This window comes from Maylandia zebra, linkage group LG8 (genome assembly GCF_041146795.1).
Source record: "Maylandia zebra isolate NMK-2024a linkage group LG8, Mzebra_GT3a, whole genome shotgun sequence".
Classification (NCBI taxonomy): domain Eukaryota; kingdom Metazoa; phylum Chordata; class Actinopteri; order Cichliformes; family Cichlidae; genus Maylandia; species Maylandia zebra.
The window spans coordinates 28,555,530-28,582,552 of NC_135174.1; the positions used below are offsets into that span (position 1 = coordinate 28,555,530).

Consider the following 27,023-nt stretch of genomic DNA (forward strand, 5'->3'; position numbering starts at 1 on the left):
TTTGGGACACAGACAAGAGAAAGTACTCAAATCTGGTTCAGGTCTCTGACATCTGTAACCTTTGGATGCTCGTCTTGCTAAAGAGTTGTCTATGGCCCAAATTTCTGCAAACTCCACAGACTTCACACAAATCAACAAATCTCCAGTCGCTATATTTCCTGAAGATGGAGGCACAGACTAAGCTCTTGGAAATGACTGGCTCTAGGTGGCCTGCACAGGACTTGGGCCTATTTTCAGCCAATGCCCAAGGCAATGAAACAAATGGGCGCTTTAGGCAACAGTTCTGCTGCCAGAGGTTCTGGGGTTCTTAGGGCAGCATATGTTGAGCTGTGCTTGCTTTAGTGAACTCCTAAATGTCCAAAGTTTAAGTGAGCCTAACATGGAGACTACAGTTCAGACTCCTTGCTAGAGTGCGTCTGTCTCTTCTCCATGGCTCCTTTTACTTCAAGGCCATGATAGGAACATGTCACCAAATTTGTCAGAGTGCGAGATTACTCAGTGAGACACATTGGAAAGCCAAACAAGCTGTCTTTCGGGGTTTCCGTAGTGTAGTGGTTATCACGTTCGCCTCACACGCGAAAGGTCCCCGGTCCGAAACCGGGCGGAAACATGGGTCTTTTCCTTCTTTGGTTACAAGGGAATTGATATTCACTCTTTAGACAACTCTGCTTGTCCAGCATTTTCTCTGTTTTACTTGCATCCCTATTGAGAATTAAGTCTCTTGGTTTTGTCTTCTGTAGGTTGTGTGCTAGCCAAACAAAGGACATCAAAGAGCTTGTCAAGAAGAAGATCGGGGCCTTCAGAGGTGGCAAAGGGATTGGAAGTGGGAAGAGTGCAAGAGGAAAAGTTGACTTGAGTCAAGGTGGCTAATGAACGATACAGCAGGAAGCTGAAGTGGAAAGTGCAGCAGAAGAGCATGAGCGAGGTTTGGTGCAGCATGAAGACCATGTGCAGATGAGATCAGCCAACACAAGAGGAGTGGAACTGACTGGGCCACTAACTTGCTCTTCAACTGACTAGATTCTTATGCTAGGGTGTGCTAATGCTAATGTACCTGTGGAGCAAAGTGCTAGAAAGCCAAATGAGGTTCCACTGAGACTTGACCTCAGATCGCTGGATTCAGAGTCCAGAGTGCTAACCATTACACCATGGAACCCTGCCTGAAGCACACAAAAGATCTGTGTCAAACAGGCATAAAAGTGTAGTTCCTGGTAAACCGATGGGGATTTCTACACGGCCAGCCAAATTTTACCTGTCATACCTGCTGCGAATCGCAGCTTGACGTGACCATTGCACTGCTTCAGAGGTCCTCGTTAGTATAGTGGACAGTATCTCCGCCTGTCACGCGATTCCCCGACGGGGAGTGAGCAGTTTCCTTCTCTGTTCTGCCTTTTACCTGCAATGACCACACACACCTTAATCGCACACCAGATCCTAGTCAATCTAATAATCTAGTCCTATAATGGGCTTGAAGAAACATGAATTCCACCTGTGCGCTCACAAGTCGAAAAGGTCTTCTCAGAAAGAGCTCCCATCAGAAGAGATGCTAGTCCAAGAGAACACTGCTTGTGCAGCATTTTCTCTGTTTTACGTGCGTCCCTACTGACAAATAAGTTTCTTGGTCTTGTCTTCTGTAGATTGTGTGCTAGCCAAACAAAGGACATCAAAGAGCTTGTCAACCAGAAGATCAGCTCCCATGACAAGAGATGCAATCTTGAGATCACAATTTGCATTGTCAATACAGCCATAAGTGGGGGAGTGCTTGAAGAATGACACAAATGGGAGTTCCCTCCTTCTCAATAGTCCTACATGATCTGTCATAAAAGTCCACAAATGTAAGAAAGCATTGAAATGCTCCTTTAATTACTACGGGGTACGCAAGCTCAGTTTCCGTAGTGTAGTGGTTATCACGTTCGCCTTACACGCGACAGGTCCCCGGTCCGAAACCGGGCGGAAGCATGCGTCTTTGCTTATGCGTCCTGATATAAAAGTGTCTGACTGCAGGCACTGCTTGAACTTGTGGGGTTCTACTGCTGTTTGGGACACAGACAAGAGAAAGTACTCAAATCTGGTTCAGGTCTCTGACATCTGTAACCTTTGGATGCTCGTCTTGCTAAAGAGTTGTCTATGGCCCAAATTTCTGCAAACTCCACAGACTTCACACAAATCAACAAATCTCCAGTCGCTATATTTCCTGAAGATGGAGGCACAGACTAAGCTCTTGGAAATGACTGGCTCTAGGTGGCCTGCACAGGACTTGGGCCTATTTTCAGCCAATGCCCAAGGCAATGAAACAAATGGGCGCTTTAGGCAACAGTTCTGCTGCCAGAGGTTCTGGGGTTCTTAGGGCAGCATATGTTGAGCTGTGCTTGCTTTAGTGAACTCCTAAATGTCCAAAGTTTAAGTGAGCCTAACATGGAGACTACAGTTCAGACTCCTTGCTAGAGTGCGTCTGTCTCTTCTCCATGGCTCCTTTTACTTCAAGGCCATGATAGGAACATGTCACCAAATTTGTCAGAGTGCGAGATTACTCAGTGAGACACATTGGAAAGCCAAACAAGCTGTCTTTCGGGGTTTCCGTAGTGTAGTGGTTATCACGTTCGCCTCACACGCGAAAGGTCCCCGGTCCGAAACCGGGCGGAAACATGGGTCTTTTCCTTCTTTGGTTACAAGGGAATTGATATTCACTCTTTAGACAACTCTGCTTGTCCAGCATTTTCTCTGTTTTACTTGCATCCCTATTGAGAATTAAGTCTCTTGGTTTTGTCTTCTGTAGGTTGTGTGCTAGCCAAACAAAGGACATCAAAGAGCTTGTCAAGAAGAAGATCGGGGCCTTCAGAGGTGGCAAAGGGATTGGAAGTGGGAAGAGTGCAAGAGGAAAAGTTGACTTGAGTCAAGGTGGCTAATGAACGATACAGCAGGAAGCTGAAGTGGAAAGTGCAGCAGAAGAGCATGAGCGAGGTTTGGTGCAGCATGAAGACCATGTGCAGATGAGATCAGCCAACACAAGAGGAGTGGAACTGACTGGGCCACTAACTTGCTCTTCAACTGACTAGATTCTTATGCTAGGGTGTGCTAATGCTAATGTACCTGTGGAGCAAAGTGCTAGAAAGCCAAATGAGGTTCCACTGAGACTTGAACTCAGATCGCTGGATTCAGAGTCCAGAGTGCTAACCATTACACCATGGAACCCTGCCTGAAGCACACAAAAGATCTGTGTCAAACAGGCATAAAAGTGTAGTTCCTGGTAAACCGATGGGGATTTCTACACGGCCAGCCAAATTTTACCTGTCATACCTGCTGCGAATCGCAGCTTGACGTGACCATTGCACTGCTTCAGAGGTCCTCGTTAGTATAGTGGACAGTATCTCCGCCTGTCACGCGGAAGACCGGGGTTCGATTCCCCGACGGGGAGTGAGCAGTTTCCTTCTCTGTTCTGCCTTTTACCTGCAATGACCACACACACCTTAATCGCACACCAGATCCTAGTCAATCTAATAATCTAGTCCTATAATGGGCTTGAAGAAACATGAATTCCACCTGTGCGCTCACAAGTCGAAAAGGTCTTCTCAGAAAGAGCTCCCATCAGAAGAGATGCTAGTCCAAGAGAACACTGCTTGTGCAGCATTTTCTCTGTTTTACGTGCGTCCCTACTGACAAATAAGTTTCTTGGTCTTGTCTTCTGTAGATTGTGTGCTAGCCAAACAAAGGACATCAAAGAGCTTGTCAACCAGAAGATCAGCTCCCATGACAAGAGATGCAATCTTGAGATCACAATTTGCATTGTCAATACAGCCATAAGTGGGGGAGTGCTTGAAGAATGACACAAATGGGAGTTCCCTCCTTCTCAATAGTCCTACATGATCTGTCATAAAAGTCCACAAATGTAAGAAAGCATTGAAATGCTCCTTTAATTACTACGGGGTACGCAAGCTCAGTTTCCGTAGTGTAGTGGTTATCACGTTCGCCTTACACGCGAAAGGTCCCCGGTCCGAAACCGGGTGGAAACATGGGTCTTTTCCTTCTTTGGTCACAAGGGAATTGATATTCACTCTTTAGACAACTCTGCTTGTCCAGCATTTTCTCTGTTTTACTTGCATCCCTATTGAGAATTAAGTCTCTTGGTTTTGTCTTCTGTAGGTTGTGTGCTAGCCAAACAAAGGACATCAAAGAGCTTGTCAAGAAGAAGATCCGGGCCTTCAGAGGTGGCAACAGGATTAGAAGTGAGAAGAGTGCAAGAGGAAAAGTTGACTTGAGTCAAGGTGGCTAATGAACGATACAGCAGGAAGCTGAAGTGGAAAGTGCAGCAGAAGAGCATGAGCGAGGTTTGGTGCAGCATGAAGACCATGTGCAGATGAGATCAGCCAACACAAGAGGAGAGGAACTGACTGGGCCACTAACTTGCTCTTTAACTGACTAGATTCTTATGCTAGCGTGTGCTAATGTACCTGTGGAGCAAAGTGCTAGAAAGCCAAATGAGGTTCCACTGAGACTTGAACTCAGATCGCTGGATTCAGAGTCCAGAGTGCTAACCATTACACCATGGAACCCTGCCTGAAGCACACAAAAGATCTGTGTCAAACAGGCATAAAAGTGTAGTTCCTGGTAAACCGATGGGGATTTCTACACGGCCAGCCAAATTTTACCTGTCATACCTGCTGCGAATCGCAGCTTGACGTGACCATTGCACTGCTTCAGAGGTCCTCGTTAGTATAGTGGACAGTATCTCCGCCTGTCACGCGATTCCCCGACGGGGAGTGAGCAGTTTCCTTCTCTGTTCTGCCTTTTACCTGCAATGACCACACACACCTTAATCGCACACCAGATCCTAGTCAATCTAATAATCTAGTCCTATAATGGGCTTGAAGAAACATGAATTCCACCTGTGCGCTCACAAGTCGAAAAGGTCTTCTCAGAAAGAGCTCCCATCAGAAGAGATGCTAGTCCAAGAGAACACTGCTTGTGCAGCATTTTCTCTGTTTTACGTGCGTCCCTACTGACAAATAAGTTTCTTGGTCTTGTCTTCTGTAGATTGTGTGCTAGCCAAACAAAGGACATCAAAGAGCTTGTCAACCAGAAGATCAGCTCCCATGACAAGAGATGCAATCTTGAGATCACAATTTGCATTGTCAATACAGCCATAAGTGGGGGAGTGCTTGAAGAATGACACAAATGGGAGTTCCCTCCTTCTCAATAGTCCTACATGATCTGTCATAAAAGTCCACAAATGTAAGAAAGCATTGAAATGCTCCTTTAATTACTACGGGGTACGCAAGCTCAGTTTCCGTAGTGTAGTGGTTATCACGTTCGCCTTACACGCGAAAGGTCCCCGGTCCGAAACCGGGCGGAAGCATGCGTCTTTGCTTATGCGTCCTGATATAAAAGTGTCTGACTGCAGGCACTGCTTGAACTTGTGGGGTTCTACTGCTGTTTGGGACACAGACAAGAGAAAGTACTCAAATCTGGTTCAGGTCTCTGACATCTGTAACCTTTGGATGCTCGTCTTGCTAAAGAGTTGTCTATGGCCCAAATTTCTGCAAACTCCACAGACTTCACACAAATCAACAAATCTCCAGTCGCTATATTTCCTGAAGATGGAGGCACAGACTAAGCTCTTGGAAATGACTGGCTCTAGGTGGCCTGCACAGGACTTGGGCCTATTTTCAGCCAATGCCCAAGGCAATGAAACAAATGGGCGCTTTAGGCAACAGTTCTGCTGCCAGAGGTTCTGGGGTTCTTAGGGCAGCATATGTTGAGCTGTGCTTGCTTTAGTGAACTCCTAAATGTCCAAAGTTTAAGTGAGCCTAACATGGAGACTACAGTTCAGACTCCTTGCTAGAGTGCGTCTGTCTCTTCTCCATGGCTCCTTTTACTTCAAGGCCATGATAGGAACATGTCACCAAATTTGTCAGAGTGCGAGATTACTCAGTGAGACACATTGGAAAGCCAAACAAGCTGTCTTTCGGGGTTTCCGTAGTGTAGTGGTTATCACGTTCGCCTCACACGCGAAAGGTCCCCGGTCCGAAACCGGGCGGAAACATGGGTCTTTTCCTTCTTTGGTTACAAGGGAATTGATATTCACTCTTTAGACAACTCTGCTTGTCCAGCATTTTCTCTGTTTTACTTGCATCCCTATTGAGAATTAAGTCTCTTGGTTTTGTCTTCTGTAGGTTGTGTGCTAGCCAAACAAAGGACATCAAAGAGCTTGTCAAGAAGAAGATCGGGGCCTTCAGAGGTGGCAAAGGGATTGGAAGTGGGAAGAGTGCAAGAGGAAAAGTTGACTTGAGTCAAGGTGGCTAATGAACGATACAGCAGGAAGCTGAAGTGGAAAGTGCAGCAGAAGAGCATGAGCGAGGTTTGGTGCAGCATGAAGACCATGTGCAGATGAGATCAGCCAACACAAGAGGAGTGGAACTGACTGGGCCACTAACTTGCTCTTCAACTGACTAGATTCTTATGCTAGCGTGTGCTAATGCTAATGTACCTGTGGAGCAAAGTGCTAGAAAGCCAAATGAGGTTCCACTGAGACTTGAACTCAGATCGCTGGATTCAGGGTCCAGAGTGCTAACCATTACACCATGGAACCCTGCCTGAAGCACACAAAAGATCTGTGTCAAACAGGCATAAAAGTGTAGTTCCTGGTAAACCGATGGGGATTTCTACACGGCCAGCCAAATTTTACCTGTCATACCTGCTGCGAATCGCAGCTTGACGTGACCATTGCAGTGCTTCAGAGGTCCTCGTTAGTATAGTGGACAGTATCTCCGCCTGTCACGCGGAAGACCGGGGTTCGATTCCCCGACGGGGAGTGAGCAGTTTCCTTCTCTGTTCTGCCTTTTACCTGCAATGACCACACACACCTTAATCGCACACCAGATCCTAGTCAATCTAATAATCTAGTCCTATAATGGGCTTGAAGAAACATGAATTCCACCTGTGCGCTCACAAGTCGAAAAGGTCTTCTCAGAAAGAGCTCCCATCAGAAGAGATGCTAGTCCAAGAGAACACTGCTTGTGCAGCATTTTCTCTGTTTTACGTGCGTCCCTACTGACAAATAAGTTTCTTGGTCTTGTCTTCTGTAGATTGTGTGCTAGCCAAACAAAGGACATCAAAGAGCTTGTCAACCAGAAGATCAGCTCCCATGACAAGAGATGCAATCTTGAGATCACAATTTGCATTGTCAATACAGCCATAAGTGGGGGAGTGCTTGAAGAATGACACAAATGGGAGTTCCCTCCTTCTCAATAGTCCTACATGATCTGTCATAAAAGTCCACAAATGTAAGAAAGCATTGAAATGCTCCTTTAATTACTACGGGGTACGCAAGCTCAGTTTCCGTAGTGTAGTGGTTATCACGTTCGCCTTACACGCGAAAGGTCCCCGGTCCGAAACCGGGCGGAAGCATGCGTCTTTGCTTATGCGTCCTGATATAAAAGTGTCTGACTGCAGGCACTGCTTGAACTTGTGGGGTTCTACTGCTGTTTGGGACACAGACAAGAGAAAGTACTCAAATCTGGTTCAGGTCTCTGACATCTGTAACCTTTGGATGCTCGTCTTGCTAAAGAGTTGTCTATGGCCCAAATTTCTGCAAACTCCACAGACTTCACACAAATCAACAAATCTCCAGTCGCTATATTTCCTGAAGATGGAGGCACAGACTAAGCTCTTGGAAATGACTGGCTCTAGGTGGCCTGCACAGGACTTGGGCCTATTTTCAGCCAATGCCCAAGGCAATGAAACAAATGGGCGCTTTAGGCAACAGTTCTGCTGCCAGAGGTTCTGGGGTTCTTAGGGCAGCATATGTTGAGCTGTGCTTGCTTTAGTGAACTCCTAAATGTCCAAAGTTTAAGTGAGCCTAACATGGAGACTACAGTTCAGACTCCTTGCTAGAGTGCGTCTGTCTCTTCTCCATGGCTCCTTTTACTTCAAGGCCATGATAGGAACATGTCACCAAATTTGTCAGAGTGCGAGATTACTCAGTGAGACACATTGGAAAGCCAAACAAGCTGTCTTTCGGGGTTTCCGTAGTGTAGTGGTTATCACGTTCGCCTCACACGCGAAAGGTCCCCGGTCCGAAACCGGGCGGAAACATGGGTCTTTTCCTTCTTTGGTTACAAGGGAATTGATATTCACTCTTTAGACAACTCTGCTTGTCCAGCATTTTCTCTGTTTTACTTGCATCCCTATTGAGAATTAAGTCTCTTGGTTTTGTCTTCTGTAGGTTGTGTGCTAGCCAAACAAAGGACATCAAAGAGCTTGTCAAGAAGAAGATCGGGGCCTTCAGAGGTGGCAAAGGGATTGGAAGTGGGAAGAGTGCAAGAGGAAAAGTTGACTTGAGTCAAGGTGGCTAATGAACGATACAGCAGGAAGCTGAAGTGGAAAGTGCAGCAGAAGAGCATGAGCGAGGTTTGGTGCAGCATGAAGACCATGTGCAGATGAGATCAGCCAACACAAGAGGAGTGGAACTGACTGGGCCACTAACTTGCTCTTCAACTGACTAGATTCTTATGCTAGCGTGTGCTAATGCTAATGTACCTGTGGAGCAAAGTGCTAGAAAGCCAAATGAGGTTCCACTGAGACTTGAACTCAGATCGCTGGATTCAGAGTCCAGAGTGCTAACCATTACACCATGGAACCCTGCCTGAAGCACACAAAAGATCTGTGTCAAACAGGCATAAAAGTGTAGTTCCTGGTAAACCGATGGGGATTTCTACACGGCCAGCCAAATTTTACCTGTCATACCTGCTGCGAATCGCAGCTTGACGTGACCATTGCACTGCTTCAGAGGTCCTCGTTAGTATAGTGGACAGTATCTCCGCCTGTCACGCGGAAGACCGGGGTTCGATTCCCCGACGGGGAGTGAGCAGTTTCCTTCTCTGTTCTGCCTTTTACCTGCAATGACCACACACACCTTAATCGCACACCAGATCCTAGTCAATCTAATAATCTAGTCCTATAATGGGCTTGAAGAAACATGAATTCCACCTGTGCGCTCACAAGTCGAAAAGGTCTTCTCAGAAAGAGCTCCCATCAGAAGAGATGCTAGTCCAAGAGAACACTGCTTGTGCAGCATTTTCTCTGTTTTACGTGCGTCCCTACTGACAAATAAGTTTCTTGGTCTTGTCTTCTGTAGATTGTGTGCTAGCCAAACAAAGGACATCAAAGAGCTTGTCAACCAGAAGATCAGCTCCCATGACAAGAGATGCAATCTTGAGATCACAATTTGCATTGTCAATACAGCCATAAGTGGGGGAGTGCTTGAAGAATGACACAAATGGGAGTTCCCTCCTTCTCAATAGTCCTACATGATCTGTCATAAAAGTCCACAAATGTAAGAAAGCATTGAAATGCTCCTTTAATTACTACGGGGTACGCAAGCTCAGTTTCCGTAGTGTAGTGGTTATCACGTTCGCCTAACACGCGAAAGGTCCCCGGTCCGAAACCGGGCGGAAGCATGCGTCTTTGCTTATGCGTCCTGATATAAAAGTGTCTGACTGCAGGCACTGCTTGAACTTGTGGGGTTCTACTGCTGTTTGGGACACAGACAAGAGAAAGTACTCAAATCTGGTTCAGGTCTCTGACATCTGTAACCTTTGGATGCTCGTCTTGCTAAAGAGTTGTCTATGGCCCAAATTTCTGCAAACTCCACAGACTTCACACAAATCAACAAATCTCCAGTCGCTATATTTCCTGAAGATGGAGGCACAGACTAAGCTCTTGGAAATGACTGGCTCTAGGTGGCCTGCACAGGACTTGGGCCTATTTTCAGCCAATGCCCAAGGCAATGAAACAAATGGGCGCTTTAGGCAACAGTTCTGCTGCCAGAGGTTCTGGGGTTCTTAGGGCAGCATATGTTGAGCTGTGCTTGCTTTAGTGAACTCCTAAATGTCCAAAGTTTAAGTGAGCCTAACATGGAGACTACAGTTCAGACTCCTTGCTAGAGTGCGTCTGTCTCTTCTCCATGGCTCCTTTTACTTCAAGGCCATGATAGGAACATGTCACCAAATTTGTCAGAGTGCGAGATTACTCAGTGAGACACATTGGAAAGCCAAACAAGCTGTCTTTCGGGGTTTCCGTAGTGTAGTGGTTATCACGTTCGCCTCACACGCGAAAGGTCCCCGGTCCGAAACCGGGCGGAAACATGGGTCTTTTCCTTCTTTGGTTACAAGGGAATTGATATTCACTCTTTAGACAACTCTGCTTGTCCAGCATTTTCTCTGTTTTACTTGCATCCCTATTGAGAATTAAGTCTCTTGGTTTTGTCTTCTGTAGGTTGTGTGCTAGCCAAACAAAGGACATCAAAGAGCTTGTCAAGAAGAAGATCGGGGCCTTCAGAGGTGGCAAAGGGATTGGAAGTGGGAAGAGTGCAAGAGGAAAAGTTGACTTGAGTCAAGGTGGCTAATGAACGATACAGCAGGAAGCTGAAGTGGAAAGTGCAGCAGAAGAGCATGAGCGAGGTTTGGTGCAGCATGAAGACCATGTGCAGATGAGATCAGCCAACACAAGAGGAGTGGAACTGACTGGGCCACTAACTTGCTCTTCAACTGACTAGATTCTTATGCTAGGGTGTGCTAATGCTAATGTACCTGTGGAGCAAAGTGCTAGAAAGCCAAATGAGGTTCCACTGAGACTTGAACTCAGATCGCTGGATTCAGAGTCCAGAGTGCTAACCATTACACCATGGAACCCTGCCTGAAGCACACAAAAGATCTGTGTCAAACAGGCATAAAAGTGTAGTTCCTGGTAAACCGATGGGGATTTCTACACGGCCAGCCAAATTTTACCTGTCATACCTGCTGCGAATCGCAGCTTGACGTGACCATTGCACTGCTTCAGAGGTCCTCGTTAGTATAGTGGACAGTATCTCCGCCTGTCACGCGGAAGACCGGGGTTCGATTCCCCGACGGGGAGTGAGCAGTTTCCTTCTCTGTTCTGCCTTTTACCTGCAATGACCACACACACCTTAATCGCACACCAGATCCTAGTCAATCTAATAATCTAGTCCTATAATGGGCTTGAAGAAACATGAATTCCACCTGTGCGCTCACAAGTCGAAAAGGTCTTCTCAGAAAGAGCTCCCATCAGAAGAGATGCTAGTCCAAGAGAACACTGCTTGTGCAGCATTTTCTCTGTTTTACGTGCGTCCCTACTGACAAATAAGTTTCTTGGTCTTGTCTTCTGTAGATTGTGTGCTAGCCAAACAAAGGACATCAAAGAGCTTGTCAACCAGAAGATCAGCTCCCATGACAAGAGATGCAATCTTGAGATCACAATTTGCATTGTCAATACAGCCATAAGTGGGGGAGTGCTTGAAGAATGACACAAATGGGAGTTCCCTCCTTCTCAATAGTCCTACATGATCTGTCATAAAAGTCCACAAATGTAAGAAAGCATTGAAATGCTCCTTTAATTACTACGGGGTACGCAAGCTCAGTTTCCGTAGTGTAGTGGTTATCACGTTCGCCTAACACGCGAAAGGTCCCCGGTCCGAAACCGGGCGGAAGCATGCGTCTTTGCTTATGCGTCCTGATATAAAAGTGTCTGACTGCAGGCACTGCTTGAACTTGTGGGGTTCTACTGCTGTTTGGGACACAGACAAGAGAAAGTACTCAAATCTGGTTCAGGTCTCTGACATCTGTAACCTTTGGATGCTCGTCTTGCTAAAGAGTTGTCTATGGCCCAAATTTCTGCAAACTCCACAGACTTCACACAAATCAACAAATCTCCAGTCGCTATATTTCCTGAAGATGGAGGCACAGACTAAGCTCTTGGAAATGACTGGCTCTAGGTGGCCTGCACAGGACTTGGGCCTATTTTCAGCCAATGCCCAAGGCAATGAAACAAATGGGCGCTTTAGGCAACAGTTCTGCTGCCAGAGGTTCTGGGGTTCTTAGGGCAGCATATGTTGAGCTGTGCTTGCTTTAGTGAACTCCTAAATGTCCAAAGTTTAAGTGAGCCTAACATGGAGACTACAGTTCAGACTCCTTGCTAGAGTGCGTCTGTCTCTTCTCCATGGCTCCTTTTACTTCAAGGCCATGATAGGAACATGTCACCAAATTTGTCAGAGTGCGAGATTACTCAGTGAGACACATTGGAAAGCCAAACAAGCTGTCTTTCGGGGTTTCCGTAGTGTAGTGGTTATCACGTTCGCCTCACACGCGAAAGGTCCCCGGTCCGAAACCGGGCGGAAACATGGGTCTTTTCCTTCTTTGGTTACAAGGGAATTGATATTCACTCTTTAGACAACTCTGCTTGTCCAGCATTTTCTCTGTTTTACTTGCATCCCTATTGAGAATTAAGTCTCTTGGTTTTGTCTTCTGTAGGTTGTGTGCTAGCCAAACAAAGGACATCAAAGAGCTTGTCAAGAAGAAGATCGGGGCCTTCAGAGGTGGCAAAGGGATTGGAAGTGGGAAGAGTGCAAGAGGAAAAGTTGACTTGAGTCAAGGTGGCTAATGAACGATACAGCAGGAAGCTGAAGTGGAAAGTGCAGCAGAAGAGCATGAGCGAGGTTTGGTGCAGCATGAAGACCATGTGCAGATGAGATCAGCCAACACAAGAGGAGTGGAACTGACTGGGCCACTAACTTGCTCTTCAACTGACTAGATTCTTATGCTAGGGTGTGCTAATGCTAATGTACCTGTGGAGCAAAGTGCTAGAAAGCCAAATGAGGTTCCACTGAGACTTGAACTCAGATCGCTGGATTCAGAGTCCAGAGTGCTAACCATTACACCATGGAACCCTGCCTGAAGCACACAAAAGATCTGTGTCAAACAGGCATAAAAGTGTAGTTCCTGGTAAACCGATGGGGATTTCTACACGGCCAGCCAAATTTTACCTGTCATACCTGCTGCGAATCGCAGCTTGACGTGACCATTGCACTGCTTCAGAGGTCCTCGTTAGTATAGTGGACAGTATCTCCGCCTGTCACGCGGAAGACCGGGGTTCGATTCCCCGACGGGGAGTGAGCAGTTTCCTTCTCTGTTCTGCCTTTTACCTGCAATGACCACACACACCTTAATCGCACACCAGATCCTAGTCAATCTAATAATCTAGTCCTATAATGGGCTTGAAGAAACATGAATTCCACCTGTGCGCTCACAAGTCGAAAAGGTCTTCTCAGAAAGAGCTCCCATCAGAAGAGATGCTAGTCCAAGAGAACACTGCTTGTGCAGCATTTTCTCTGTTTTACGTGCGTCCCTACTGACAAATAAGTTTCTTGGTCTTGTCTTCTGTAGATTGTGTGCTAGCCAAACAAAGGACATCAAAGAGCTTGTCAACCAGAAGATCAGCTCCCATGACAAGAGATGCAATCTTGAGATCACAATTTGCATTGTCAATACAGCCATAAGTGGGGGAGTGCTTGAAGAATGACACAAATGGGAGTTCCCTCCTTCTCAATAGTCCTACATGATCTGTCATAAAAGTCCACAAATGTAAGAAAGCATTGAAATGCTCCTTTAATTACTACGGGGTACGCAAGCTCAGTTTCCGTAGTGTAGTGGTTATCACGTTCGCCTTACACGCGAAAGGTCCCCGGTCCGAAACCGGGTGGAAACATGGGTCTTTTCCTTCTTTGGTCACAAGGGAATTGATATTCACTCTTTAGACAACTCTGCTTGTCCAGCATTTTCTCTGTTTTACTTGCATCCCTATTGAGAATTAAGTCTCTTGGTTTTGTCTTCTGTAGGTTGTGTGCTAGCCAAACAAAGGACATCAAAGAGCTTGTCAAGAAGAAGATCCGGGCCTTCAGAGGTGGCAACAGGATTAGAAGTGAGAAGAGTGCAAGAGGAAAAGTTGACTTGAGTCAAGGTGGCTAATGAACGATACAGCAGGAAGCTGAAGTGGAAAGTGCAGCAGAAGAGCATGAGCGAGGTTTGGTGCAGCATGAAGACCATGTGCAGATGAGATCAGCCAACACAAGAGGAGAGGAACTGACTGGGCCACTAACTTGCTCTTTAACTGACTAGATTCTTATGCTAGCGTGTGCTAATGTACCTGTGGAGCAAAGTGCTAGAAAGCCAAATGAGGTTCCACTGAGACTTGAACTCAGATCGCTGGATTCAGAGTCCAGAGTGCTAACCATTACACCATGGAACCCTGCCTGAAGCACACAAAAGATCTGTGTCAAACAGGCATAAAAGTGTAGTTCCTGGTAAACCGATGGGGATTTCTACACGGCCAGCCAAATTTTACCTGTCATACCTGCTGCGAATCGCAGCTTGACGTGACCATTGCACTGCTTCAGAGGTCCTCGTTAGTATAGTGGACAGTATCTCCGCCTGTCACGCGATTCCCCGACGGGGAGTGAGCAGTTTCCTTCTCTGTTCTGCCTTTTACCTGCAATGACCACACACACCTTAATCGCACACCAGATCCTAGTCAATCTAATAATCTAGTCCTATAATGGGCTTGAAGAAACATGAATTCCACCTGTGCGCTCACAAGTCGAAAAGGTCTTCTCAGAAAGAGCTCCCATCAGAAGAGATGCTAGTCCAAGAGAACACTGCTTGTGCAGCATTTTCTCTGTTTTACGTGCGTCCCTACTGACAAATAAGTTTCTTGGTCTTGTCTTCTGTAGATTGTGTGCTAGCCAAACAAAGGACATCAAAGAGCTTGTCAACCAGAAGATCAGCTCCCATGACAAGAGATGCAATCTTGAGATCACAATTTGCATTGTCAATACAGCCATAAGTGGGGGAGTGCTTGAAGAATGACACAAATGGGAGTTCCCTCCTTCTCAATAGTCCTACATGATCTGTCATAAAAGTCCACAAATGTAAGAAAGCATTGAAATGCTCCTTTAATTACTACGGGGTACGCAAGCTCAGTTTCCGTAGTGTAGTGGTTATCACGTTCGCCTTACACGCGAAAGGTCCCCGGTCCGAAACCGGGCGGAAGCATGCGTCTTTGCTTATGCGTCCTGATATAAAAGTGTCTGACTGCAGGCACTGCTTGAACTTGTGGGGTTCTACTGCTGTTTGGGACACAGACAAGAGAAAGTACTCAAATCTGGTTCAGGTCTCTGACATCTGTAACCTTTGGATGCTCGTCTTGCTAAAGAGTTGTCTATGGCCCAAATTTCTGCAAACTCCACAGACTTCACACAAATCAACAAATCTCCAGTCGCTATATTTCCTGAAGATGGAGGCACAGACTAAGCTCTTGGAAATGACTGGCTCTAGGTGGCCTGCACAGGACTTGGGCCTATTTTCAGCCAATGCCCAAGGCAATGAAACAAATGGGCGCTTTAGGCAACAGTTCTGCTGCCAGAGGTTCTGGGGTTCTTAGGGCAGCATATGTTGAGCTGTGCTTGCTTTAGTGAACTCCTAAATGTCCAAAGTTTAAGTGAGCCTAACATGGAGACTACAGTTCAGACTCCTTGCTAGAGTGCGTCTGTCTCTTCTCCATGGCTCCTTTTACTTCAAGGCCATGATAGGAACATGTCACCAAATTTGTCAGAGTGCGAGATTACTCAGTGAGACACATTGGAAAGCCAAACAAGCTGTCTTTCGGGGTTTCCGTAGTGTAGTGGTTATCACGTTCGCCTCACACGCGAAAGGTCCCCGGTCCGAAACCGGGCGGAAACATGGGTCTTTTCCTTCTTTGGTTACAAGGGAATTGATATTCACTCTTTAGACAACTCTGCTTGTCCAGCATTTTCTCTGTTTTACTTGCATCCCTATTGAGAATTAAGTCTCTTGGTTTTGTCTTCTGTAGGTTGTGTGCTAGCCAAACAAAGGACATCAAAGAGCTTGTCAAGAAGAAGATCGGGGCCTTCAGAGGTGGCAAAGGGATTGGAAGTGGGAAGAGTGCAAGAGGAAAAGTTGACTTGAGTCAAGGTGGCTAATGAACGATACAGCAGGAAGCTGAAGTGGAAAGTGCAGCAGAAGAGCATGAGCGAGGTTTGGTGCAGCATGAAGACCATGTGCAGATGAGATCAGCCAACACAAGAGGAGTGGAACTGACTGGGCCACTAACTTGCTCTTCAACTGACTAGATTCTTATGCTAGCGTGTGCTAATGCTAATGTACCTGTGGAGCAAAGTGCTAGAAAGCCAAATGAGGTTCCACTGAGACTTGAACTCAGATCGCTGGATTCAGGGTCCAGAGTGCTAACCATTACACCATGGAACCCTGCCTGAAGCACACAAAAGATCTGTGTCAAACAGGCATAAAAGTGTAGTTCCTGGTAAACCGATGGGGATTTCTACACGGCCAGCCAAATTTTACCTGTCATACCTGCTGCGAATCGCAGCTTGACGTGACCATTGCAGTGCTTCAGAGGTCCTCGTTAGTATAGTGGACAGTATCTCCGCCTGTCACGCGGAAGACCGGGGTTCGATTCCCCGACGGGGAGTGAGCAGTTTCCTTCTCTGTTCTGCCTTTTACCTGCAATGACCACACACACCTTAATCGCACACCAGATCCTAGTCAATCTAATAATCTAGTCCTATAATGGGCTTGAAGAAACATGAATTCCACCTGTGCGCTCACAAGTCGAAAAGGTCTTCTCAGAAAGAGCTCCCATCAGAAGAGATGCTAGTCCAAGAGAACACTGCTTGTGCAGCATTTTCTCTGTTTTACGTGCGTCCCTACTGACAAATAAGTTTCTTGGTCTTGTCTTCTGTAGATTGTGTGCTAGCCAAACAAAGGACATCAAAGAGCTTGTCAACCAGAAGATCAGCTCCCATGACAAGAGATGCAATCTTGAGATCACAATTTGCATTGTCAATACAGCCATAAGTGGGGGAGTGCTTGAAGAATGACACAAATGGGAGTTCCCTCCTTCTCAATAGTCCTACATGATCTGTCATAAAAGTCCACAAATGTAAGAAAGCATTGAAATGCTCCTTTAATTACTACGGGGTACGCAAGCTCAGTTTCCGTAGTGTAGTGGTTATCACGTTCGCCTTACACGCGAAAGGTCCCCGGTCCGAAACCGGGCGGAAGCATGCGTCTTTGCTTATGCGTCCTGATATAAAAGTGTCTGACTGCAGGCACTGCTTGAACTTGTGGGGTTCTACTGCTGTTTGGGACACAGACAAGAGAAAGTACTCAAATCTGGTTCAGGTCTCTGACATCTGTAACCTTTGGATGCTCGTCTTGCTAAAGAGTTGTCTATGGCCCAAATTTCTGCAAACTCCACAGACTTCACACAAATCAACAAATCTCCAGTCGCTATATTTCCTGAAGATGGAGGCACAGACTAAGCTCTTGGAAATGACTGGCTCTAGGTGGCCTGCACAGGACTTGGGCCTATTTTCAGCCAATGCCCAAGGCAATGAAACAAATGGGCGCTTTAGGCAACAGTTCTGCTGCCAGAGGTTCTGGGGTTCTTAGGGCAGCATATGTTGAGCTGTGCTTGCTTTAGTGAACTCCTAAATGTCCAAAGTTTAAGTGAGCCTAACATGGAGACTACAGTTCAGACTCCTTGCTAGAGTGCGTCTGTCTCTTCTCCATGGCTCCTTTTACTTCAAGGCCATGATAGGAACATGTCACCAAATTTGTCAGAGTGCGAGATTACTCAGTGAGACACATTGGAAAGCCAAACAAGCTGTCTTTCGGGGTTTCCGTAGTGTAGTGGTTATCACGTTCGCCTCACACGCGAAAGGTCCCCGGTCCGAAACCGGGCGGAAACATGGGTCTTTTCCTTCTTTGGTTACAAGGGAATTGATATTCACTCTTTAGACAACTCTGCTTGTCCAGCATTTTCTCTGTTTTACCTGCATCCCTATTGAGAATTAAGTCTCTTGGTTTTGTCTTCTGTAGGTTGTGTGCTAGCCAAACAAAGGACATCAAAGAGCTTGTCAAGAAGAAGATCGGGGCCTTCAGAGGTGGCAAAGGGATTGGAAGTGGGAAGAGTGCAAGAGGAAAAGTTGACTTGAGTCAAGGTGGCTAATGAACGATACAGCAGGAAGCTGAAGTGGAAAGTGCAGCAGAAGAGCATGAGCGAGGTTTGGTGCAGCATGAAGACCATGTGCAGATGAGATCAGCCAACACAAGAGGAGTGGAACTGACTGGGCCACTAACTTGCTCTTCAACTGACTAGATTCTTATGCTAGCGTGTGCTAATGCTAATGTACCTGTGGAGCAAAGTGCTAGAAAGCCAAATGAGGTTCCACTGAGACTTGAACTCAGATCGCTGGATTCAGGGTCCAGAGTGCTAACCATTACACCATGGAACCCTGCCTGAAGCACACAAAAGATCTGTGTCAAACAGGCATAAAAGTGTAGTTCCTGGTAAACCGATGGGGATTTCTACACGGCCAGCCAAATTTTACCTGTCATACCTGCTGCGAATCGCAGCTTGACGTGACCATTGCAGTGCTTCAGAGGTCCTCGTTAGTATAGTGGACAGTATCTCCGCCTGTCACGCGATTCCCCGACGGGGAGTGAGCAGTTTCCTTCTCTGTTCTGCCTTTTACCTGCAATGACCACACACACCTTAATCGCACACCAGATCCTAGTCAATCTAATAATCTAGTCCTATAATGGGCTTGAAGAAACATGAATTCCACCTGTGCGCTCACAAGTCGAAAAGGTCTTCTCAGAAAGAGCTCCCATCAGAAGAGATGCTAGTCCAAGAGAACACTGCTTGTGCAGCATTTTCTCTGTTTTACGTGCGTCCCTACTGACAAATAAGTTTCTTGGTCTTGTCTTCTGTAGATTGTGTGCTAGCCAAACAAAGGACATCAAAGAGCTTGTCAACCAGAAGATCAGCTCCCATGACAAGAGATGCAATCTTGAGATCACAATTTGCATTGTCAATACAGCCATAAGTGGGGGAGTGCTTGAAGAATGACACAAATGGGAGTTCCCTCCTTCTCAATAGTCCTACATGATCTGTCATAAAAGTCCACAAATGTAAGAAAGCATTGAAATGCTCCTTTAATTACTACGGGGTACGCAAGCTCAGTTTCCGTAGTGTAGTGGTTATCACGTTCGCCTTACACGCGAAAGGTCCCCGGTCCGAAACCGGGCGGAAGCATGCGTCTTTGCTTATGCGTCCTGATATAAAAGTGTCTGACTGCAGGCACTGCTTGAACTTGTGGGGTTCTACTGCTGTTTGGGACACAGACAAGAGAAAGTACTCAAATCTGGTTCAGGTCTCTGACATCTGTAACCTTTGGATGCTCGTCTTGCTAAAGAGTTGTCTATGGCCCAAATTTCTGCAAACTCCACAGACTTCACACAAATCAACAAATCTCCAGTCGCTATATTTCCTGAAGATGGAGGCACAGACTAAGCTCTTGGAAATGACTGGCTCTAGGTGGCCTGCACAGGACTTGGGCCTATTTTCAGCCAATGCCCAAGGCAATGAAACAAATGGGCGCTTTAGGCAACAGTTCTGCTGCCAGAGGTTCTGGGGTTCTTAGGGCAGCATATGTTGAGCTGTGCTTGCTTTAGTGAACTCCTAAATGTCCAAAGTTTAAGTGAGCCTAACATGGAGACTACAGTTCAGACTCCTTGCTAGAGTGCGTCTGTCTCTTCTCCATGGCTCCTTTTACTTCAAGGCCATGATAGGAACATGTCACCAAATTTGTCAGAGTGCGAGATTACTCAGTGAGACACATTGGAAAGCCAAACAAGCTGTCTTTCGGGGTTTCCGTAGTGTAGTGGTTATCACGTTCGCCTCACACGCGAAAGGTCCCCGGTCCGAAACCGGGCGGAAACATGGGTCTTTTCCTTCTTTGGTTACAAGGGAATTGATATTCACTCTTTAGACAACTCTGCTTGTCCAGCATTTTCTCTGTTTTACTTGCATCCCTATTGAGAATTAAGTCTCTTGGTTTTGTCTTCTGTAGGTTGTGTGCTAGCCAAACAAAGGACATCAAAGAGCTTGTCAAGAAGAAGATCGGGGCCTTCAGAGGTGGCAAAGGGATTGGAAGTGGGAAGAGTGCAAGAGGAAAAGTTGACTTGAGTCAAGGTGGCTAATGAACGATACAGCAGGAAGCTGAAGTGGAAAGTGCAGCAGAAGAGCATGAGCGAGGTTTGGTGCAGCATGAAGACCATGTGCAGATGAGATCAGCCAACACAAGAGGAGTGGAACTGACTGGGCCACTAAGGCTACGTTCACACTGCAGGCGAAAGCGCATCAAATCCGATTTTTTTGACCCTATGCGACCCATATCCGATCATGCTATGACAGTGTGAACGGCGCAAATCCGATATTTTCAAATCCGATCTGGGTCACTTTCGTATGTGGTACTGAATCCGATACATATCCGATGTTTTAGAAAGCGACTGCTGTTTGAACGGTCAGGTCGCATTAAATCCGTCTTTTACGTCACTGACACAAGACAGACGCCAATTATCAGTGCCAGAGAAGCGCCAGAGAAGACATCGCGAACGCTTCTCTGGCCATCCCGTGTAGATATCAGTGAAACTGTTGGGAAGACAACGTTGGAGAAACGTGAACATTTTATTTGTACTGTATAATCTGCAGATTCTGACAGAAATCTGCAGCTATCCTTTGAAGCACCGCTCCTCTCTAAAACAGCAATAAGGATAATTATTAGGTTATTTACATTATTATGTAAACAACAAAATAACTTAAAGCAAAAATTGGGAAACATAAAGTCCGAAGTCTTTATATTAAGGGCCATCTATCAAACAATACTGTTTGCTCTGGGTCTAAACAGAGCGCGTTGTGTGTGACGTCTTCTTTTGCGCATGCGGGCCGCTTTGAGCGTTCACACTAGAGCGCGTTTGCTGTCGCATTTTATTTGTAGTGTGAACGAGCAGACAAAAAAATCGGATTTGATCAAAAAATCGGAATTGAGCATTAAGACCTGCAGTGTGAACGTAGCCTAACTTGCTCTTCAACTGACTAGATTCTTATGCTAGCGTGTGCTAATGCTAATGTACCTGTGGAGCAAAGTGCTAGAAAGCCAAATGAGGTTCCACTGAGACTTGAACTCAGATCGCTGGATTCAGGGTCCAGAGTGCTAACCATTACACCATGGAACCCTGCCTGAAGCACACAAAAGATCTGTGTCAAACAGGCATAAAAGTGTAGTTCCTGGTAAACCGATGGGGATTTCTACACGGCCAGCCAAATTTTACCTGTCATACCTGCTGCGAATCGCAGCTTGACGTGACCATTGCAGTGCTTCAGAGGTCCTCGTTAGTATAGTGGACAGTATCTCCGCCTGTCACGCGGAAGACCGGGGTTCGATTCCCCGACGGGGAGTGAGCAGTTTCCTTCTCTGTTCTGCCTTTTACCTGCAATGACCACACACACCTTAATCGCACACCAGATCCTAGTCAATCTAATAATCTAGTCCTATAATGGGCTTGAAGAAACATGAATTCCACCTGTGCGCTCACAAGTCGAAAAGGTCTTCTCAGAAAGAGCTCCCATCAGAAGAGATGCTAGTCCAAGAGAACACTGCTTGTGCAGCATTTTCTCTGTTTTACGTGCGTCCCTACTGACAAATAAGTTTCTTGGTCTTGTCTTCTGTAGATTGTGTGCTAGCCAAACAAAGGACATCAAAGAGCTTGTCAACCAGAAGATCAGCTCCCATGACAAGAGATGCAATCTTGAGATCACAATTTGCATTGTCAATACAGCCATAAGTGGGGGAGTGCTTGAAGAATGACACAAATGGGAGTTCCCTCCTTCTCAATAGTCCTACATGATCTGTCATAAAAGTCCACAAATGTAAGAAAGCATTGAAATGCTCCTTTAATTACTACGGGGTACGCAAGCTCAGTTTCCGTAGTGTAGTGGTTATCACGTTCGCCTTACACGCGAAAGGTCCCCGGTCCGAAACCGGGCGGAAGCATGCGTCTTTGCTTATGCGTCCTGATATAAAAGTGTCTGACTGCAGGCACTGCTTGAACTTGTGGGGTTCTACTGCTGTTTGGGACACAGACAAGAGAAAGTACTCAAATCTGGTTCAGGTCTCTGACATCTGTAACCTTTGGATGCTCGTCTTGCTAAAGAGTTGTCTATGGCCCAAATTTCTGCAAACTCCACAGACTTCACACAAATCAACAAATCTCCAGTCGCTATATTTCCTGAAGATGGAGGCACAGACTAAGCTCTTGGAAATGACTGGCTCTAGGTGGCCTGCACAGGACTTGGGCCTATTTTCAGCCAATGCCCAAGGCAATGAAACAAATGGGCGCTTTAGGCAACAGTTCTGCTGCCAGAGGTTCTGGGGTTCTTAGGGCAGCATATGTTGAGCTGTGCTTGCTTTAGTGAACTCCTAAATGTCCAAAGTTTAAGTGAGCCTAACATGGAGACTACAGTTCAGACTCCTTGCTAGAGTGCGTCTGTCTCTTCTCCATGGCTCCTTTTACTTCAAGGCCATGATAGGAACATGTCACCAAATTTGTCAGAGTGCGAGATTACTCAGTGAGACACATTGGAAAGCCAAACAAGCTGTCTTTCGGGGTTTCCGTAGTGTAGTGGTTATCACGTTCGCCTCACACGCGAAAGGTCCCCGGTCCGAAACCGGGCGGAAACATGGGTCTTTTCCTTCTTTGGTTACAAGGGAATTGATATTCACTCTTTAGACAACTCTGCTTGTCCAGCATTTTCTCTGTTTTACTTGCATCCCTATTGAGAATTAAGTCTCTTGGTTTTGTCTTCTGTAGGTTGTGTGCTAGCCAAACAAAGGACATCAAAGAGCTTGTCAAGAAGAAGATCGGGGCCTTCAGAGGTGGCAAAGGGATTGGAAGTGGGAAGAGTGCAAGAGGAAAAGTTGACTTGAGTCAAGGTGGCTAATGAACGATACAGCAGGAAGCTGAAGTGGAAAGTGCAGCAGAAGAGCATGAGCGAGGTTTGGTGCAGCATGAAGACCATGTGCAGATGAGATCAGCCAACACAAGAGGAGTGGAACTGACTGGGCCACTAACTTGCTCTTCAACTGACTAGATTCTTATGCTAGGGTGTGCTAATGCTAATGTACCTGTGGAGCAAAGTGCTAGAAAGCCAAATGAGGTTCCACTGAGACTTGAACTCAGATCGCTGGATTCAGAGTCCAGAGTGCTAACCATTACACCATGGAACCCTGCCTGAAGCACACAAAAGATCTGTGTCAAACAGGCATAAAAGTGTAGTTCCTGGTAAACCGATGGGGATTTCTACACGGCCAGCCAAATTTTACCTGTCATACCTGCTGCGAATCGCAGCTTGACGTGACCATTGCACTGCTTCAGAGGTCCTCGTTAGTATAGTGGACAGTATCTCCGCCTGTCACGCGGAAGACCGGGGTTCGATTCCCCGACGGGGAGTGAGCAGTTTCCTTCTCTGTTCTGCCTTTTACCTGCAATGACCACACACACCTTAATCGCACACCAGATCCTAGTCAATCTAATAATCTAGTCCTATAATGGGCTTGAAGAAACATGAATTCCACCTGTGCGCTCACAAGTCGAAAAGGTCTTCTCAGAAAGAGCTCCCATCAGAAGAGATGCTAGTCCAAGAGAACACTGCTTGTGCAGCATTTTCTCTGTTTTACGTGCGTCCCTACTGACAAATAAGTTTCTTGGTCTTGTCTTCTGTAGATTGTGTGCTAGCCAAACAAAGGACATCAAAGAGCTTGTCAACCAGAAGATCAGCTCCCATGACAAGAGATGCAATCTTGAGATCACAATTTGCATTGTCAATACAGCCATAAGTGGGGGAGTGCTTGAAGAATGACACAAATGGGAGTTCCCTCCTTCTCAATAGTCCTACATGATCTGTCATAAAAGTCCACAAATGTAAGAAAGCATTGAAATGCTCCTTTAATTACTACGGGGTACGCAAGCTCAGTTTCCGTAGTGTAGTGGTTATCACGTTCGCCTTACACGCGAAAGGTCCCCGGTCCGAAACCGGGCGGAAGCATGCGTCTTTGCTTATGCGTCCTGATATAAAAGTGTCTGACTGCAGGCACTGCTTGAACTTGTGGGGTTCTACTGCTGTTTGGGACACAGACAAGAGAAAGTACTCAAATCTGGTTCAGGTCTCTGACATCTGTAACCTTTGGATGCTCGTCTTGCTAAAGAGTTGTCTATGGCCCAAATTTCTGCAAACTCCACAGACTTCACACAAATCAACAAATCTCCAGTCGCTATATTTCCTGAAGATGGAGGCACAGACTAAGCTCTTGGAAATGACTGGCTCTAGGTGGCCTGCACAGGACTTGGGCCTATTTTCAGCCAATGCCCAAGGCAATGAAACAAATGGGCGCTTTAGGCAACAGTTCTGCTGCCAGAGGTTCTGGGGTTCTTAGGGCAGCATATGTTGAGCTGTGCTTGCTTTAGTGAACTCCTAAATGTCCAAAGTTTAAGTGAGCCTAACATGGAGACTACAGTTCAGACTCCTTGCTAGAGTGCGTCTGTCTCTTCTCCATGGCTCCTTTTACTTCAAGGCCATGATAGGAACATGTCACCAAATTTGTCAGAGTGCGAGATTACTCAGTGAGACACATTGGAAAGCCAAACAAGCTGTCTTTCGGGGTTTCCGTAGTGTAGTGGTTATCACGTTCGCCTCACACGCGAAAGGTCCCCGGTCCGAAACCGGGCGGAAACATGGGTCTTTTCCTTCTTTGGTTACAAGGGAATTGATATTCACTCTTTAGACAACTCTGCTTGTCCAGCATTTTCTCTGTTTTACTTGCATCCCTATTGAGAATTAAGTCTCTTGGTTTTGTCTTCTGTAGGTTGTGTGCTAGCCAAACAAAGGACATCAAAGAGCTTGTCAAGAAGAAGATCGGGGCCTTCAGAGGTGGCAAAGGGATTGGAAGTGGGAAGAGTGCAAGAGGAAAAGTTGACTTGAGTCAAGGTGGCTAATGAACGATACAGCAGGAAGCTGAAGTGGAAAGTGCAGCAGAAGAGCATGAGCGAGGTTTGGTGCAGCATGAAGACCATGTGCAGATGAGATCAGCCAACACAAGAGGAGTGGAACTGACTGGGCCACTAACTTGCTCTTCAACTGACTAGATTCTTATGCTAGCGTGTGCTAATGCTAATGTACCTGTGGAGCAAAGTGCTAGAAAGCCAAATGAGGTTCCACTGAGACTTGAACTCAGATCGCTGGATTCAGGGTCCAGAGTGCTAACCATTACACCATGGAACCCTGCCTGAAGCACACAAAAGATCTGTGTCAAACAGGCATAAAAGTGTAGTTCCTGGTAAACCGATGGGGATTTCTACACGGCCAGCCAAATTTTACCTGTCATACCTGCTGCGAATCGCAGCTTGACGTGACCATTGCAGTGCTTCAGAGGTCCTCGTTAGTATAGTGGACAGTATCTCCGCCTGTCACGCGGAAGACCGGGGTTCGATTCCCCGACGGGGAGTGAGCAGTTTCCTTCTCTGTTCTGCCTTTTACCTGCAATGACCACACACACCTTAATCGCACACCAGATCCTAGTCAATCTAATAATCTAGTCCTATAATGGGCTTGAAGAAACATGAATTCCACCTGTGCGCTCACAAGTCGAAAAGGTCTTCTCAGAAAGAGCTCCCATCAGAAGAGATGCTAGTCCAAGAGAACACTGCTTGTGCAGCATTTTCTCTGTTTTACGTGCGTCCCTACTGACAAATAAGTTTCTTGGTCTTGTCTTCTGTAGATTGTGTGCTAGCCAAACAAAGGACATCAAAGAGCTTGTCAACCAGAAGATCAGCTCCCATGACAAGAGATGCAATCTTGAGATCACAATTTGCATTGTCAATACAGCCATAAGTGGGGGAGTGCTTGAAGAATGACACAAATGGGAGTTCCCTCCTTCTCAATAGTCCTACATGATCTGTCATAAAAGTCCACAAATGTAAGAAAGCATTGAAATGCTCCTTTAATTACTACGGGGTACGCAAGCTCAGTTTCCGTAGTGTAGTGGTTATCACGTTCGCCTTACACGCGAAAGGTCCCCGGTCCGAAACCGGGCGGAAGCATGCGTCTTTGCTTATGCGTCCTGATATAAAAGTGTCTGACTGCAGGCACTGCTTGAACTTGTGGGGTTCTACTGCTGTTTGGGACACAGACAAGAGAAAGTACTCAAATCTGGTTCAGGTCTCTGACATCTGTAACCTTTGGATGCTCGTCTTGCTAAAGAGTTGTCTATGGCCCAAATTTCTGCAAACTCCACAGACTTCACACAAATCAACAAATCTCCAGTCGCTATGTTTCCTGAAGATGGAGGCACAGACTAAGCTCTTGGAAATGACTGGCTCTAGGTGGCCTGCACAGGACTTGGGCCTATTTTCAGCCAATGCCCAAGGCAATGAAACAAATGGGCGCTTTAGGCAACAGTTCTGCTGCCAGAGGTTCTGGGGTTCTTAGGGCAGCATATGTTGAGCTGTGCTTGCTTTAGTGAACTCCTAAATGTCCAAAGTTTAAGTGAGCCTAACATGGAGACTACAGTTCAGACTCCTTGCTAGAGTGCGTCTGTCTCTTCTCCATGGCTCCTTTTACTTCAAGGCCATGATAGGAACATGTCACCAAATTTGTCAGAGTGCGAGATTACTCAGTGAGACACATTGGAAAGCCAAACAAGCTGTCTTTCGGGGTTTCCGTAGTGTAGTGGTTATCACGTTCGCCTCACACGCGAAAGGTCCCCGGTCCGAAACCGGGCGGAAACATGGGTCTTTTCCTTCTTTGGTTACAAGGGAATTGATATTCACTCTTTAGACAACTCTGCTTGTCCAGCATTTTCTCTGTTTTACTTGCATCCCTATTGAGAATTAAGTCTCTTGGTTTTGTCTTCTGTAGGTTGTGTGCTAGCCAAACAAAGGACATCAAAGAGCTTGTCAAGAAGAAGATCGGGGCCTTCAGAGGTGGCAAAGGGATTGGAAGTGGGAAGAGTGCAAGAGGAAAAGTTGACTTGAGTCAAGGTGGCTAATGAACGATACAGCAGGAAGCTGAAGTGGAAAGTGCAGCAGAAGAGCATGAGCGAGGTTTGGTGCAGCATGAAGACCATGTGCAGATGAGATCAGCCAACACAAGAGGAGTGGAACTGACTGGGCCACTAACTTGCTCTTCAACTGACTAGATTCTTATGCTAGCGTGTGCTAATGCTAATGTACCTG

At 46.4% G+C, this 27,023-nt stretch overlaps 47 non-coding genes across 47 annotated transcripts; 34 read left to right on the forward strand and 13 right to left on the reverse strand.

The window, feature by feature from the left end:
- Positions 1-537: 537 nt before the first annotated feature.
- Positions 538-610, forward strand: trnav-cac (transfer RNA valine (anticodon CAC)). The gene has a single exon. It is a non-coding gene; the product is annotated as a tRNA-Val (tRNA).
- Positions 611-1,084: 474 nt separating this feature from the next.
- Positions 1,085-1,156, reverse strand: trnaq-cug (transfer RNA glutamine (anticodon CUG)). The gene has a single exon. It is a non-coding gene; the product is annotated as a tRNA-Gln (tRNA).
- Positions 1,157-1,886: 730 nt separating this feature from the next.
- trnav-uac (transfer RNA valine (anticodon UAC)) lies at positions 1,887-1,959 on the forward strand. The gene has a single exon. It is a non-coding gene; the product is annotated as a tRNA-Val (tRNA).
- Positions 1,960-2,573: 614 nt separating this feature from the next.
- On the forward strand, positions 2,574-2,646 carry trnav-cac (transfer RNA valine (anticodon CAC)). The gene has a single exon. It is a non-coding gene; the product is annotated as a tRNA-Val (tRNA).
- A 474-nt stretch (positions 2,647-3,120) lies between these two features.
- Positions 3,121-3,192, reverse strand: trnaq-cug (transfer RNA glutamine (anticodon CUG)). Its single transcript has one exon. It is a non-coding gene; the product is annotated as a tRNA-Gln (tRNA).
- A 151-nt stretch (positions 3,193-3,343) lies between these two features.
- trnad-guc (transfer RNA aspartic acid (anticodon GUC)) lies at positions 3,344-3,415 on the forward strand. The gene has a single exon. It is a non-coding gene; the product is annotated as a tRNA-Asp (tRNA).
- Positions 3,416-3,937: 522 nt separating this feature from the next.
- Positions 3,938-4,010, forward strand: trnav-uac (transfer RNA valine (anticodon UAC)). The gene has a single exon. It is a non-coding gene; the product is annotated as a tRNA-Val (tRNA).
- A 468-nt stretch (positions 4,011-4,478) lies between these two features.
- On the reverse strand, positions 4,479-4,550 carry trnaq-cug (transfer RNA glutamine (anticodon CUG)). The gene has a single exon. It is a non-coding gene; the product is annotated as a tRNA-Gln (tRNA).
- Positions 4,551-5,280: 730 nt separating this feature from the next.
- Positions 5,281-5,353, forward strand: trnav-uac (transfer RNA valine (anticodon UAC)). Its single transcript has one exon. It is a non-coding gene; the product is annotated as a tRNA-Val (tRNA).
- A 614-nt stretch (positions 5,354-5,967) lies between these two features.
- trnav-cac (transfer RNA valine (anticodon CAC)) lies at positions 5,968-6,040 on the forward strand. Its single transcript has one exon. It is a non-coding gene; the product is annotated as a tRNA-Val (tRNA).
- A 474-nt stretch (positions 6,041-6,514) lies between these two features.
- On the reverse strand, positions 6,515-6,586 carry trnaq-cug (transfer RNA glutamine (anticodon CUG)). The gene has a single exon. It is a non-coding gene; the product is annotated as a tRNA-Gln (tRNA).
- A 151-nt stretch (positions 6,587-6,737) lies between these two features.
- On the forward strand, positions 6,738-6,809 carry trnad-guc (transfer RNA aspartic acid (anticodon GUC)). The gene has a single exon. It is a non-coding gene; the product is annotated as a tRNA-Asp (tRNA).
- A 522-nt stretch (positions 6,810-7,331) lies between these two features.
- On the forward strand, positions 7,332-7,404 carry trnav-uac (transfer RNA valine (anticodon UAC)). Its single transcript has one exon. It is a non-coding gene; the product is annotated as a tRNA-Val (tRNA).
- Positions 7,405-8,018: 614 nt separating this feature from the next.
- trnav-cac (transfer RNA valine (anticodon CAC)) lies at positions 8,019-8,091 on the forward strand. Its single transcript has one exon. It is a non-coding gene; the product is annotated as a tRNA-Val (tRNA).
- Positions 8,092-8,565: 474 nt separating this feature from the next.
- On the reverse strand, positions 8,566-8,637 carry trnaq-cug (transfer RNA glutamine (anticodon CUG)). Its single transcript has one exon. It is a non-coding gene; the product is annotated as a tRNA-Gln (tRNA).
- A 151-nt stretch (positions 8,638-8,788) lies between these two features.
- On the forward strand, positions 8,789-8,860 carry trnad-guc (transfer RNA aspartic acid (anticodon GUC)). Its single transcript has one exon. It is a non-coding gene; the product is annotated as a tRNA-Asp (tRNA).
- Positions 8,861-9,382: 522 nt separating this feature from the next.
- On the forward strand, positions 9,383-9,455 carry trnav-aac (transfer RNA valine (anticodon AAC)). Its single transcript has one exon. It is a non-coding gene; the product is annotated as a tRNA-Val (tRNA).
- A 614-nt stretch (positions 9,456-10,069) lies between these two features.
- trnav-cac (transfer RNA valine (anticodon CAC)) lies at positions 10,070-10,142 on the forward strand. Its single transcript has one exon. It is a non-coding gene; the product is annotated as a tRNA-Val (tRNA).
- Positions 10,143-10,616: 474 nt separating this feature from the next.
- Positions 10,617-10,688, reverse strand: trnaq-cug (transfer RNA glutamine (anticodon CUG)). Its single transcript has one exon. It is a non-coding gene; the product is annotated as a tRNA-Gln (tRNA).
- Positions 10,689-10,839: 151 nt separating this feature from the next.
- Positions 10,840-10,911, forward strand: trnad-guc (transfer RNA aspartic acid (anticodon GUC)). The gene has a single exon. It is a non-coding gene; the product is annotated as a tRNA-Asp (tRNA).
- A 522-nt stretch (positions 10,912-11,433) lies between these two features.
- On the forward strand, positions 11,434-11,506 carry trnav-aac (transfer RNA valine (anticodon AAC)). The gene has a single exon. It is a non-coding gene; the product is annotated as a tRNA-Val (tRNA).
- Positions 11,507-12,120: 614 nt separating this feature from the next.
- Positions 12,121-12,193, forward strand: trnav-cac (transfer RNA valine (anticodon CAC)). Its single transcript has one exon. It is a non-coding gene; the product is annotated as a tRNA-Val (tRNA).
- A 474-nt stretch (positions 12,194-12,667) lies between these two features.
- On the reverse strand, positions 12,668-12,739 carry trnaq-cug (transfer RNA glutamine (anticodon CUG)). Its single transcript has one exon. It is a non-coding gene; the product is annotated as a tRNA-Gln (tRNA).
- A 151-nt stretch (positions 12,740-12,890) lies between these two features.
- trnad-guc (transfer RNA aspartic acid (anticodon GUC)) lies at positions 12,891-12,962 on the forward strand. Its single transcript has one exon. It is a non-coding gene; the product is annotated as a tRNA-Asp (tRNA).
- Positions 12,963-13,484: 522 nt separating this feature from the next.
- Positions 13,485-13,557, forward strand: trnav-uac (transfer RNA valine (anticodon UAC)). The gene has a single exon. It is a non-coding gene; the product is annotated as a tRNA-Val (tRNA).
- Positions 13,558-14,025: 468 nt separating this feature from the next.
- On the reverse strand, positions 14,026-14,097 carry trnaq-cug (transfer RNA glutamine (anticodon CUG)). Its single transcript has one exon. It is a non-coding gene; the product is annotated as a tRNA-Gln (tRNA).
- Positions 14,098-14,827: 730 nt separating this feature from the next.
- Positions 14,828-14,900, forward strand: trnav-uac (transfer RNA valine (anticodon UAC)). Its single transcript has one exon. It is a non-coding gene; the product is annotated as a tRNA-Val (tRNA).
- Positions 14,901-15,514: 614 nt separating this feature from the next.
- On the forward strand, positions 15,515-15,587 carry trnav-cac (transfer RNA valine (anticodon CAC)). The gene has a single exon. It is a non-coding gene; the product is annotated as a tRNA-Val (tRNA).
- A 474-nt stretch (positions 15,588-16,061) lies between these two features.
- Positions 16,062-16,133, reverse strand: trnaq-cug (transfer RNA glutamine (anticodon CUG)). Its single transcript has one exon. It is a non-coding gene; the product is annotated as a tRNA-Gln (tRNA).
- Positions 16,134-16,284: 151 nt separating this feature from the next.
- trnad-guc (transfer RNA aspartic acid (anticodon GUC)) lies at positions 16,285-16,356 on the forward strand. The gene has a single exon. It is a non-coding gene; the product is annotated as a tRNA-Asp (tRNA).
- A 522-nt stretch (positions 16,357-16,878) lies between these two features.
- Positions 16,879-16,951, forward strand: trnav-uac (transfer RNA valine (anticodon UAC)). The gene has a single exon. It is a non-coding gene; the product is annotated as a tRNA-Val (tRNA).
- Positions 16,952-17,565: 614 nt separating this feature from the next.
- Positions 17,566-17,638, forward strand: trnav-cac (transfer RNA valine (anticodon CAC)). Its single transcript has one exon. It is a non-coding gene; the product is annotated as a tRNA-Val (tRNA).
- A 474-nt stretch (positions 17,639-18,112) lies between these two features.
- Positions 18,113-18,184, reverse strand: trnaq-cug (transfer RNA glutamine (anticodon CUG)). The gene has a single exon. It is a non-coding gene; the product is annotated as a tRNA-Gln (tRNA).
- Positions 18,185-18,914: 730 nt separating this feature from the next.
- Positions 18,915-18,987, forward strand: trnav-uac (transfer RNA valine (anticodon UAC)). Its single transcript has one exon. It is a non-coding gene; the product is annotated as a tRNA-Val (tRNA).
- Positions 18,988-19,601: 614 nt separating this feature from the next.
- On the forward strand, positions 19,602-19,674 carry trnav-cac (transfer RNA valine (anticodon CAC)). The gene has a single exon. It is a non-coding gene; the product is annotated as a tRNA-Val (tRNA).
- Positions 19,675-20,897: 1,223 nt separating this feature from the next.
- On the reverse strand, positions 20,898-20,969 carry trnaq-cug (transfer RNA glutamine (anticodon CUG)). The gene has a single exon. It is a non-coding gene; the product is annotated as a tRNA-Gln (tRNA).
- A 151-nt stretch (positions 20,970-21,120) lies between these two features.
- On the forward strand, positions 21,121-21,192 carry trnad-guc (transfer RNA aspartic acid (anticodon GUC)). The gene has a single exon. It is a non-coding gene; the product is annotated as a tRNA-Asp (tRNA).
- Positions 21,193-21,714: 522 nt separating this feature from the next.
- Positions 21,715-21,787, forward strand: trnav-uac (transfer RNA valine (anticodon UAC)). Its single transcript has one exon. It is a non-coding gene; the product is annotated as a tRNA-Val (tRNA).
- Positions 21,788-22,401: 614 nt separating this feature from the next.
- Positions 22,402-22,474, forward strand: trnav-cac (transfer RNA valine (anticodon CAC)). Its single transcript has one exon. It is a non-coding gene; the product is annotated as a tRNA-Val (tRNA).
- A 474-nt stretch (positions 22,475-22,948) lies between these two features.
- trnaq-cug (transfer RNA glutamine (anticodon CUG)) lies at positions 22,949-23,020 on the reverse strand. Its single transcript has one exon. It is a non-coding gene; the product is annotated as a tRNA-Gln (tRNA).
- A 151-nt stretch (positions 23,021-23,171) lies between these two features.
- trnad-guc (transfer RNA aspartic acid (anticodon GUC)) lies at positions 23,172-23,243 on the forward strand. The gene has a single exon. It is a non-coding gene; the product is annotated as a tRNA-Asp (tRNA).
- A 522-nt stretch (positions 23,244-23,765) lies between these two features.
- On the forward strand, positions 23,766-23,838 carry trnav-uac (transfer RNA valine (anticodon UAC)). Its single transcript has one exon. It is a non-coding gene; the product is annotated as a tRNA-Val (tRNA).
- Positions 23,839-24,452: 614 nt separating this feature from the next.
- trnav-cac (transfer RNA valine (anticodon CAC)) lies at positions 24,453-24,525 on the forward strand. The gene has a single exon. It is a non-coding gene; the product is annotated as a tRNA-Val (tRNA).
- Positions 24,526-24,999: 474 nt separating this feature from the next.
- Positions 25,000-25,071, reverse strand: trnaq-cug (transfer RNA glutamine (anticodon CUG)). Its single transcript has one exon. It is a non-coding gene; the product is annotated as a tRNA-Gln (tRNA).
- A 151-nt stretch (positions 25,072-25,222) lies between these two features.
- On the forward strand, positions 25,223-25,294 carry trnad-guc (transfer RNA aspartic acid (anticodon GUC)). Its single transcript has one exon. It is a non-coding gene; the product is annotated as a tRNA-Asp (tRNA).
- A 522-nt stretch (positions 25,295-25,816) lies between these two features.
- trnav-uac (transfer RNA valine (anticodon UAC)) lies at positions 25,817-25,889 on the forward strand. The gene has a single exon. It is a non-coding gene; the product is annotated as a tRNA-Val (tRNA).
- A 614-nt stretch (positions 25,890-26,503) lies between these two features.
- Positions 26,504-26,576, forward strand: trnav-cac (transfer RNA valine (anticodon CAC)). Its single transcript has one exon. It is a non-coding gene; the product is annotated as a tRNA-Val (tRNA).
- The last annotated feature ends 447 nt before the right edge of the window (positions 26,577-27,023 follow it).